Source organism: Zonotrichia albicollis, chromosome 4 (genome assembly GCF_047830755.1).
Source record: "Zonotrichia albicollis isolate bZonAlb1 chromosome 4, bZonAlb1.hap1, whole genome shotgun sequence".
In the NCBI taxonomy this organism is placed as follows: Eukaryota; Metazoa; Chordata; class Aves; order Passeriformes; family Passerellidae; genus Zonotrichia; species Zonotrichia albicollis.
Genome location: NC_133822.1, coordinates 19,992,212 through 20,004,507, shown reverse-complemented (window position 1 = coordinate 20,004,507; position 12,296 = coordinate 19,992,212). Strand labels below are relative to the sequence as shown.

At 38.8% G+C, this 12,296-nt stretch overlaps 1 long non-coding RNA gene across 1 annotated transcript in view; it reads left to right on the top strand.

Annotated features, from left to right (window-relative positions):
- Positions 1-12,296, top strand: part of LOC141728760 (uncharacterized) — a 90,041-nt gene that overhangs the window by 30,522 nt on the left and 47,223 nt on the right. The gene's annotated exons all lie outside the window — the stretch shown is intronic.

Genomic DNA, 12,296 nt, shown 5'->3' with positions numbered 1-12,296 from the left:
ACTTGAATCTTATGTAAGAAACCACTATTTAGACTTATCTTTTTTAACCTCAAGAGTCTGTGTTTGAGGGAATTATTGTTGGCTTTTTTTGGGAAGCTAAGGTCTGTAAGTTGTTTGCAAAAGAGATTTTTTTGGGACAATATATTGCTACACTTCTATCTTAGTTTCCCTTTTGACTGATCTGCCTGTCATTGTGGCATTTAAATTCCATACACAAAACAAAAAAATCCATGCAAACATACTTAGATGGCATAGACATAGGGAATATACATGGGAAATTATGCCTTTCTCTAAGAAGAAATGCAATACAAAAACATATTTAAATGAAAAAAAATTATGGATCTGTAATTATAGGATTTATCATGTTGAAAGCTTATAATTTTAGACATTGAACTGTACATAAGAAAAATACAGTCTTGATTTCACATTGCAATATCTGTGAGTGGTTTTTCTCATGTAAGTATCTCTATTCCAATGTGTAAGACCTTTGATCTGCAGCATTTCGGTGTGAAACTGGGTAAATTTTGTTTAGGACAGACATCAACCTGAATGAGCAGCATATTTGGAGTTAGATTCTCCAAAAAGGGTAGAACAGTTAAAGTTATGGCATATATAATGGGTTCAGTGTAACTGCTTAAATAAGACAAATATTTATGAATTTGCAGGAGTTATTAGCTCTAGATTTTATTTTAGATTTTGGTCCAGTTTATTACTTTGTCTGGCCAGAAATAAATGCATGGTTTAGATCTTAGGGATTAATCTTGCAAATATATAATGCAGGTTTAATTTTATCATATCTGAAAATGTTTTAAGGCATGTTCATATTATCAGGCTAAGGTTCCCTGGGCAAGGGAATCCTGACTTTCTCATTGACTTCCAATTGGGATCAGCAGAGTCAGAATTTGCATTGGTATCCATGATATATGAGTTTATATCCTTGATGTAAACCATATCCTCGATATAAACCATATCCTTGATATAAACCAAGGAATACATAAATGTTTTCAAGTGTCCTTTAGGGACTTTCAGACCACTTTTCTGTAATCTTGTGTTCTGTTTCAGACCTTGCTTTCTGGCATGCTTCTACTCTAAAACCAAGATGCAAAAAAGTTTAAAGGAAGTAATAGCAATCTCATTTGCAGTCTGAATGATGATAATAATGGGTCAGTGATCAGAGGAAGAGGGCCATGGTTCTTGTTCAAACGGGATGCACCTGTGAATAACATCTTAGTTGGCATGTCCTTAACAGACACAAGATTGCTGATACCCACAGCTGATTGCAGTTCTAAGGCTGGAGGAGAATTAAGGCTGACTACCCCAAGGAATATGGGGCTTCTAGGAGTGTTTGTAGGAGGATTGTCATGATTATTATTTTTCTCTAAAGTCAGTAAGGAGGAGATACAACTTCATCACATTCTGAAGTGTAGAATGATGGACTAAATCAGGAGACCTCTTCTTCTTCTCCTTGAGCAGGGCCAGCTCTGAGATCAGACCAGGTTACTTGGAGCTTTAATTTAGTCTGGCCTTGGAAACCTCCAGACTTCCTAGGTCTCCTAGGAAGTGTCCTACTAAAGAACACTTCTGTGAGGCAGCAGGAGCTGCTGAGCTGGTCTATGTGCTTTATTGTGGCAAGCAGAGAGCAAGAGAAAATCGCTTTCCCAGATGCAGTTTTCAAGAACCAGGATGAGAAGGTCCCTGAGAGGGAAAGAGAGGTGAGTTGAAATCTGTTTCTGTGCATTCTGTTTCGAAGAGTGGTGGGAGCTTGGATGTGGAGCAGATGTGGGATGTGATTATTCTCTGTTGTGGTATATCTTCTTTCTTCAAAATAATTTTGTGATACCAGCAGTGTTTGTATATTCAATTTCAAAACAATGTAATTGAAATATCTAACAGTTAACAGAGAGGTTAGTGGTTACTTATTATTGGAACAATAAAATTATTTTTCTGCAGAAAAGATAATAATCTGAGTGACAAAAATCACACCAACATAGTAAAGCTAGCTGACCAACTCTCAGCTTTTAAAACAGTTGAATGCCATTCTGATAACCATACGTTGTTTAGCATGTCTACTGGATGGGGCATAGGTAGTCTTATAACTGTATAAGTTATAATTATCTTTTAATGGTCAGAAATGTACCAAGGATGTAACACAAAAATTTAGATCCTAGTATTGTGCCAAAACATTCATACAGTACAAATAATCCTTTCAGAGCCTTGTGGAAGAAAATGAAAGGGCTTAGCAGACTTAGAATGTGCTAAATGAAGTCAGAAGTCAGTGAACTTGAGTGATGGTATGGCCACTGTACAGGTTTAGAAGGGAGGCAAAGCTATCAAGCAATCTCTTAGCCTGTGACAAAAGCTGGAAAGGCCAAACCTACATTATTTCTTGAAATTATTTTAATTTTTAATTTTTTTTTCCTTCTGTCTGTGGTTTTGGCAAGTTGAGTTAGAATCTTCTCCTCAGGCAGATAAGTTGAAGTGCTTTCATTGCAGGATTCCACTGACACATAAGATGTACCAAAATCTCTTTGACTGGAAATAATGATTGATGATGTGCTTATTTGGGACAGAAGTTATGATGTGTTATAAAAATCTATGCAATGCATGCCAAGCAAAAAAAAAAAAAGCCTTAAATTGAGTGAGAACTAATATCCAATTGGGATGAATAAGGCTGGTTATTTAGGAAACCTACCACGATTTGTGCGTTGTGACAAAGGAAGTTGACTGAACATCAGTAAGGTAACTGGGCAAGTGGAAGGACTTCAAAAGAGAGAGGCCACCCAGAAATTCACAGCCTCATTAATATTTCTAAGCAAACCTATTCCCTGATTTCTTATAAATATTCCATTTCGCTAGGGGATGACAGTGAACGCTCCTGTGATTACAAGGGGAAAGACTCTGGGGACAGCCACAGAGAAGCTCAAACTAATTTTTTTTCTGCTTAAGAAAGAGTCCAAAATGAGACAAATTTGTGTGGATTAGAGACTGCACTTCTGGAACAAGATGATCTGGGTGCATATCCTTTTGACACACAGATTTGGCTGTGACGGAGCTGTACTCAGACTGCAAAATGCAACTGCTGGTTATTGAATTGACTTAGGAGTGGTTTCATGTACAAATTTATAAATCACTTGAGGTAAAAACAGACCATATTACCACGGGAATCTATGTGATAGAAACTACTCCACAGATCACCCTTTTAGCCTCAGAAAGTGTCCATTTATCACAAAATTGATAAAATAAAAGCCTTCAATTTGAAAAGGGCATGATTAGAATATGCATGATTATGAGAGGAAGCATGGAGTGGTCTATGAGGGCTCTTTTCAGGGAGATCCTTGCCTAAGCATAGATTTTTGCAAAGGTGTTGGAAGTGAAATGGAACATGCTGAGATCAGGAGGGTGTCACTAGGTAGTGTCAAAATGTCCCTGTGCTGACTGTTGGAGAAGTGCTAATGGAATTTTAAATAATCTTTTCTGCTCCTTAGGTCTCATAATGTGTAGCTTTCTTTGCTCCAAGGACCTGAGTACATTATCAGAGTTCAAGTATTAACAGGTTTCTAAGAAACAGAATGCTGATAAACAAACAAAAAGTTGAAACAATAGGAAGATCTTGCTTGCTTTTGATTCATCATTTTGAATTACATTGTTTTTTAATGAGAAAGGTATTGTTTAAATTTAAATTGCTGTATGTTACATCTCAGAAAATAACCATTTATGAATTTGTAGTATGTTCTCCCTTCCTCCCCACAGGATTCCAGATGAATTAATAACCAATTGTGTTCAGCAGTCCATAAATTTCTAGTTTATTCAGCCAACCTTTTATGAATATTTGCATGGGTTAGCAGAAATAGTTTGGTTATGAGAATGTATTCTGGAGCATTTAACAAATTTATTCACGTTGAGCACTATTGCAAAACATCATACATCTTGCTGCACCGAGATGATGTTAGAGACTTCAGGGCAGAAGAACAGAGGTTTCAGTGCCAGAATGTAATGGGTTTCTTGAACCAAAGGTGGTTAACTGTGGTTAGCCAGAAGTACTATACATCAAGAATGACAGATAGGGCAGAAAACAAGCTCCAAGAATGTACAATAGTTGCCATTAATGTCTCAGAGTATTTTTCAGGCAAATCCATGGGACTTCTTCTGAGGGAATAAGTTGATGATCATAACAATGCCCTTTCTTGTAAGCACTCATGATGCTAAATGCTCTCAGAAGAGAATTTCAGGAGTCACTGGCTTTCTGTTTCCTGAGAACAAATATAAAGCCAATGCAGCCCTTAGAAATGGAAAGCCACAGGAACTGGCTCACAGAAACCTCCAGAAGCGCTCCCACCTAAAGAGTTGGTTGGGCAGCCTCATGAGCCTCAGAGTGCATGGCAATGGTAAACCATGGGGAACACAGATGATGACTGCTGACAGAGATCTCAAAGTCATCACTACATGATTGTGTATGATTGCGGGGAGTTCTGAGAGTTTATGCTGTCTTCTCTTCTATGGCTATTGATTAATTCTTTACTAATTGCTTGAATTCTTCTACAGTAGTTGTTAGTTTGGGCTGAAACTTTTGCTTTTCTTATATAATTTTCCAAGAGTAAAAAAATATCTGGAGAGTAAGGGGATATAATTTAGCTCCTAAATCCAGTGGCTGCGTCTTTAATGACCCAGCCCATATCCTATGGCTAATGCCAGAAAATACCAGCACTCCTTTGTGTTACATTGCAAGGCCTAAAATGCTGAAAGAACATTTTCTTTCATTGAATTAAACAATCCTTCAGCAGCTCCTCAGATAAGTCATATAAGCAGTGATTTTATGAACAGCATTAAAGGCTGAGATGCTCACTTTGCAGTTCAGAACCTTTGCCCAACTTCCAGACTCTAATAGGGCTCTTTTAATGGGTAATCTACTAGTGCCCACTCACAGAGTACTACTGGTGTCATGTTACCACAAATATTTGTGTGAATGAACTCAGTAATTCCTCCGGCACTTCACATCCCTTTTCAACAAAGCAATGTACCTATCTGAAAAAAAACCAGTCAGGTTTAACTCCTCAGTGGTGTTTTGTCTGTGGCAGCTCTCAGATCCAAATATTTTCTCTCAGGCAAATAACTTTGCCTAGAAATATTTAAAAATATTTTCAAGGTATATTAGGACATAATTATTGCATGTCAAACATTCCTGGGTTATTGATCAATATTTTTAATGTAATGAGACAGCTGCAGGATTTTCCAATAAACTTGCTTTTTAAAGTGTGCCTTCATGGTCTACTGCAGACCCTTGAAATCTCATCCTTTCTGTATGTGTATACATTCACCCTTAAAGAAAACCTTTATTTTTAAATAAAGTGTAAGCCCCACATTCCAGTCAAGAACTGTAGTCATTATATTCCTAGAAAATAAAAAAGTTCAGTTCATATTTTCTGCTTGTAAATAGAAGTGATTAAGTGATTCCACAGTTAAATTGAACCTTCTTAATTAAAATACTTTTAATTTACTTCAATTAGTTACTTAAGACTCTTTTGATGACTTCTCATTTTTTCATTATGAGCAGTGGGAAAAATTACTTTATAGAAGCTCTTGCATGTCTTTCTCCCCCCTATTTGTCTCTTTCAAGGCTGAAGAGCTCGAGATTTCTCCTCAAACATAGGCTACCCCATGCTTCTAATTCTTCTAGTAATCTCTTTTTATACTGTTTTTAGTTCTTGGTTTGGTTATTTTGTTGGGATGTTTTTGAGAAGTCAGGAGAAGTGACTTCATAATGTTCTTTGGTTTTGAGAGAGGTGCTTAGAGAAGCATGTTGGAGAAGGTAATTGTACAGAATCCCTCTATTCTCCCAGTGCCTAGAGCTCACCTTAGTAACAGAAACTCTTTTATCAGAAAGGTCTACAGCAGAGACTAACCCAAATTCTCTTACCCAAGTCCCTGTGTAGGCCTGCAACTTTCAGAGCAAAAGTGGCTGGGTATAAAAAGGAAGAAAAGATTAGGGACTCCTTAATTTAGAGGGATGAAACAGTGTGAAACTCTGACCTACGAAGTATATTCTGGATTAGAATTATAGAAGTTGTGACCTTTTTTTCCAAATGTTCCTTGAGGCTAGTGGGAGATGGTTCAATGGTTGAACCCAAAATAAATAAGTATTTGCGGTCGGCCCAAAATCAAATTTTTGTGTGAATTGAAACAAACAGCCATTGCCAGTAGGAATGCTCAAACCCTTATGGAGAAAATGCAGTTTCTACAGTCTGATCTCAACAGCAAAGGTTCTCAACAAATATTCACCTTTTGCACCATATGCTTGCATGACCCATGGTAACCCTACATCCTGTTGCTGTGGATAAGAATAAAGGCTTTCCTATACATGTTTTCATTTTTCCTGTTTCTGAAAGAAATGGGATGCTCTTTAACAGCAAATCTAATTTGGATGTGATTATTGCTGTTGAGAGAATAAGTGCTGGCTGGCTGGGTAGGGAGCCAGAAAAGGTTTCAGGCTACAAGCAAAGAAATCAGCAAGATGGGATCAGCAACTCTATGCCCTTGATTAAAAAAAAAATACAAAGTTTTGAGTGAAGGTCTCACTCATAGGCATAAAGACAAGACTTTTGCATGTTGGGTACTGAAGTGAGTATATCACTGGGTAAAGGATCTGTAAGCAAGTGGGAGAGATCATAAACATTTGGTGTTTGCAATGAGACAATACCGTAAGAAAGGCACATAACTCTCACTTTAAACTTTTGTGTATCTGCAAAAGATGCAAGGGTTTATAACTCTTTCTGAGGGAGAATGTTGCTTTGTTCTGTTCACTATTACCATCCAGGCTGTGGTTGATCAGAAGGTTGGGAAGAAGAACTGAGGCACTGTGTTTACAGCAATATTACAGCTGTGTCCACCTCTGGGCAAAGTATGAGAAGAGTAAAAAAACACAAAATAACACAAAACGTGTTGAGGCTGAGGGGAAAGAACATGAGCGAATTGGAATATAGGCTGACCTTCCCAGGCCTCTCCATCCTTCTAGAGTACACTTCTGGAAGAGCCACCAGCCAAGCATAAGATCTTAGGCCCTGATAAGTAAATTATTTAACTCCACCCTGAAATTCCTCAGATTGCATGCAGTCCCCAGGTTCCTTGGAAATTTTCTTTGGCATAATTTTTAATGACAATAGAAAACAAGTGCAAGACAAAGTGAATGCAACAGAAGACTGGCAGAGTTTGCAGTCAACAGTTTGTATAACCTGCAGGATCCTGAAAGTCTCAGTTGACTTTATCTTGAGTGGGTTTGCTCTGAGTCTGTTATGATCCCTCAGAATCGCTCACCCCTCCATTGTGTGCAGGTATCACTACCAGTAACAGAAGTAATTTATTTACAAATAAACCATGGTCTGTGCAAAGCCAGCAGCTGTTCCTGTACATGCCTGGAGCTGTAGTATGACTGAGACCTCTTCCCCAGTTAAGTTGAAATGGAGGGTGTTCGGTAGATCTCTGCTGGGACTCTGTTGCTTATAAAAATAAGAAAGCATGACTTATTACAGAAATTGTCATTGCTGAAACACATTCTTTAACTTATAAAAGTTATCCAAAATAATTGAAATTATTTAAGTAGCTCTGTTGAAAAGCCTTTTCCTTTAAAGATTTCAGAGCAGAAAATTGGATGCATTTCTAATATTTTTTTTAAGAAAAAGAAAATCCTCTACAGAAAGTATCCTTGTGAAAAGTTGTTGGTTTTGTTTGTTTTCCTTGCCAAATCCCCAATTTTCTATCACATAGTTTCAACAAATCTTTTTCTGAGAGCCCAAAGACCAAGAGAGATCAAATTAAATCTATGAAATGCTCTTAAAATTGAGAGGAGGGGTAAAATCCTACCAAGAAAAAAAATGTTAAGTTGTTTGGACCACAAAAGAATACTTGGGGTGATTACTAAGACTTGTCTGAGTCTTGTTGATTTGCCCTGAAACTGCTAAACAGCTAATGAAGCAAAAGTTCAACTTGAACAGTTTAATCTAGAGCTGACGGAAAAAATACTTGGAGTAAAACATTTCAATATAAAATGGCTTTTTTCCAAAACCAGAACTTTCAGGAAAAGCTTTCAGTTTCTTCTAAATTTTCTTTTTTTTTTTTCAATTGGAAACAAATATTTTTTTCTTCTATTAATACTTTTTTCCTCCCTCCCTGCACCCTACTTTGTTTTGCCTCTGAATGCAATGTAAATGCAATGTCTAGGGACTCTTCATTCCTAAAATTTTCTTTAAGATTTTCTTTCTTTGTTTTGTGGGGGATTTTGCTTGTTTATTTCTCAGCTTTGAAAAGCCTCCAACATTACAAATAGAGAAATATTTTAAAATTTGCAGATTAGATTTTCTGCTGAATAAAATTAATGTTGTCCAGAGAAGAAGAATGGGCTCAAAAATTGAAATTTAATTTAAAATTTGAGAAAAGCTTCATAGGTCAAGCCACATATGAAAGAACAATGTCAAAATGTTTTTTCCAGACCATCAGATTATTCTGTTTTCCTGAAGATTGCAGACCACAGCATGTTACCAGTTATTCCTGCTTGAGCTTAGTTACTGTGCCCAACAAATGTGGGAATTCTGGTAGTGCTTGCGGACCTTCCTTTGGTTTGTGAGATTTCAAAGGCTGGCAGATGCTGTCATTTACCCCTTGAAACTTGACTGATAATCTTGCCATTGTGCAATAAGGACTGGAGAGCTATAGGAGTGCTCTGTATTTTCTTTAAACCTCACAAAGTAACATTCAACAGGAATGGCTGATTTTCCATGTAGATATACCTGGGCTCTTTCAGAAACACTTAGTTTTGGCACCAGGATTTGAGGCTGAAAAGCACAAGGGCCTGGGTAGATGATTTGACATTTTGTCTGTGCTGAACCTCAGTCTGCTGCAGGTGAACTCCTGCCTGAGGCACCTTGGGTCTCTGTACACCTGTTCTCGCTGTTGAACGAGATATCTTTAGATACAAGCTTAAATATTTTACTGACTCAGGACCTCAGTTAATGTGAGATATCCATCAGAGGAGTCAGTGCCTCTGGGAAGGCAGAATCAACCAGCATAATCCACAAATTGAATGGAAATGAACATGAATGCTCACTGAACATCTGGAGTAGCACCCCAAAGAAGGACAGCAAATAACTGTTTGGGTGAAAATAGGTGTCAGGCTGTGGATGGGTCAGCCTCTCCCTGAGGTCTTACTGCAGAATCTCCAGGTTGGCCAAGTTTCCTCACCTGCCATTTGGCAAGCACCAGTTCCATCCCACCATGATGGAACCACTGGCATTGGTGTAATAAAATCTATTCTGCTCCCCTTGGCTGCAAATAACTTAGGTGCTCTTCCTTGCTGCTTTTTATTTGAGAATGGATGATGGAAAGTCTGGGAGAAGAGTCAAGGGGAGCTGAGATAAGAGTCAATGGAACTGGTTTATGATTATGAAAGAAACAGTAAAGATTTCTTCATGGTATCCTGAATTGTCAAGGATGGTTTCAGGAAAAGTGTGTCAAGAGAAGGCAACAAGGAACTGTGAGATTAGGAAGAAGTCCAAGAATTATTCTAGATTTTGAGCAATATGCAATCAAGGATATGAAGGAAAATTCAAAGGAGTAAGTGAATCAAACAGAGGAGTTTTTTGGTAGTTTTGAGGAAGGAGGAAAAATATGTAGGAGAGGAGAATTTAAAGCAGAGAGGCATAGCATAGGAAAGAAAAGTAATGAATTGAGAAATGTGTGTCAGATTTGATTCAGAAATAATAGCTTTGAGTAGGTGTGAAGAGAAGGAAAAAGATCACAGAGGAAGTAGCAGGGGCTGCAGAAAACACATGGAGATGGGAAAAGAATCAGGAGCTCAGAGAAATGTAACAGTGAATTGAGGAGAGGAGTATTTTGAGGTGAAAGGCATGCAATGAAACATTTTTTTTTCCTTTTATTTTTCCTCTGTTGTTTGTTTATTCCACTGCAGGCAATCTCATTTTTCCCTCCCTGTCCATGCTGCTGTACCTCTGGCTTTGCTGGCTTGACATCCATCCCTATCACTAGGGGATTTGGTGTGCAGAAGCTGGAAGGATGGGACTGTGCACAGTGTCATCTGTGTGTGCTCAGCTAACAGCACAGGAATCAAGCCTAGACTGACTCTAGAAATTAAGCCATGCCAGGGAATGTTCCTGAGAGCTGAAGACCACTTTTTGCTATGACATTTTTAGCATGGATGCTGGCCACACTGTGACCCAGGTCAGGTAGCACTGTCCTAGATGATTCCCAAATATGGCTGGGGAGCTTGTGCATGCCAAGGGCAGCTCCCAGGAGGCAGCTTGGCGGGTAAGGGAAGTGAATGGTACTGAGGCAGCCTGTTCTGTGCCAGATGGTGCTGTGGGCCAGGGAACATTCCTTAGCACATTTAGTTTACTAGCATGGATGCAGCCAAAGAGTGCATTGTTTCTTCTCTTTAAAAGAGAGGATGCAGTTGCTCCTTAGTTTGGAACAAGGTCACCTTCCTTTAGATAGAAAAAGGTGCAGAGTTAGAAGCCTTCTGGAAGAAGCATGTGAAATGGAAGAGACAAGGTACACACAAAAGTGTAGAAGCACCTCCAGGCAATGAAAGAATGGGAAACCACAAAACTAGAAGAGCAAGTATAAATCTGGGGTGAGGAGGGGAGCTAAACTGAAGCTAGAGCTGTATCTGGATATGCTGGAACCATTGCCCACCCTGATGAAAATATCAGTGCTGTATTTGTAGAGGTGATAGCACATGCAGTCTTTTCTGTGCTTATAAGCAGGCAGAACATCAGACATGGGAGTGGACAGTGCTACTTGTTTATCATCCTCTGTAATGCTGGTGTTTCTTATTTATCATCCTCTGTAATAGCTGTATTCAAAGCATGTGTAGTGAATGATGATGCTGTAGGCAGAACATGCAGTCTAGAAGAAACATGGATCTAGTGGGAAATGTGCACATGCTGAACCTGAAAATTGGCAGAGGATCTGATGGAGGTACTTGGATGTTAGGTACAACTAGACCTGGAAGTAAATACACAGACTTCAAGTCTTTCTTCATTGCCTGATAGCGTTTGTTAAAGTCCAGATGTTTATGAAAAATGCTTTATAAAATTATAATTAATGTATTTATAAATGGTTTTGTTTTACTGACTTACCTAAACTGTTCCGCTGTACCTAGATTCAACCAGTCAGCTAACAGAAATTATTGTTTAAAAACAGCTTTTAATGTGAATACTCTGTCAATGAATGCAATCTTCTGTTGTGCCAGAAGTATTGCTTTGCCCTGTTAGCAAGGGGAGCCTGCAGGAAGATCCTGCATGTTTGCAGGACACTGGAGAGTTTAACAATGGAGCACATGCAGTGCTGTGATCTTGTCCAGTGAAATCCTCTGGCCTTGCGCTCTCCATCTGTTTCCATTCAGGTCAAGTGCACGAGCTCCTCATTTATTACTGTCTGTCATCTGCATGGCAGGAGCACTGAGAGGCCCCACCTGAGATCAGCTCCTGCTGACTCCAGGTAGTGTGTAGAGACTCATGATTACTCAGTTTGTAGCACAAATGGCTGGGACAAAATCAGGGATGAAGCAAAGGGCTTCAGGTGGGAGATCAAGAGCTCCAATGCAAGCAGATTAAGATGAAATCCTGCCCTCATGTCAATAAGAATTTTGCCATTCATTTCCATGTGACCTGGATTTCTACCCTGGCTGACTTGTCCAAAACTGCAGGGGAAGTCTGCATCAGAGACAGGAACTGAACTTTAAGTCCTTGTCCCGTGACATCACCCTTCCTGACGAAGGGGTGAGGTGATTAGATCTGCACCTTGCATGGCTCCCTCAACAAAATTAATGGAAGTTTTGCATGTTGAGGGGCTACAGGCTTCATCTGTTTGCTCCTTGTACATCTTTTCCCTTCACTTACAACCTCTGAGTCCTGACTGTGTGAGATGAGTAAATTCAGCAGGTTCACAAAGAAGGCACATATGAACCTTCTACAGACTGAATGAGAGCTTAAGGTTGGAAGGAATCCAAAACCTCAAAAGTAAATTCAGCTGAAATGACCAACTCTTGCCTGGTTTGGGGTCAAAACCTAGGGAAAACAACACTTCAGATGGTTTCTATATAAAAAAACATGAAGCCACCCAGGTTTATAGAAAACCACTTCAAATTTTCTTACTGTGCAGCCAGGTTCAGAAAGAAAGTATGGAAAATTGAGTAATACTGCTCAAGTTCCAGATTGATGGCACAGATTCAAAATATTTTAAACCTGCTGTACTCTAGGTTCATTTCACTTTCAAAGCTTGGCAGGAAT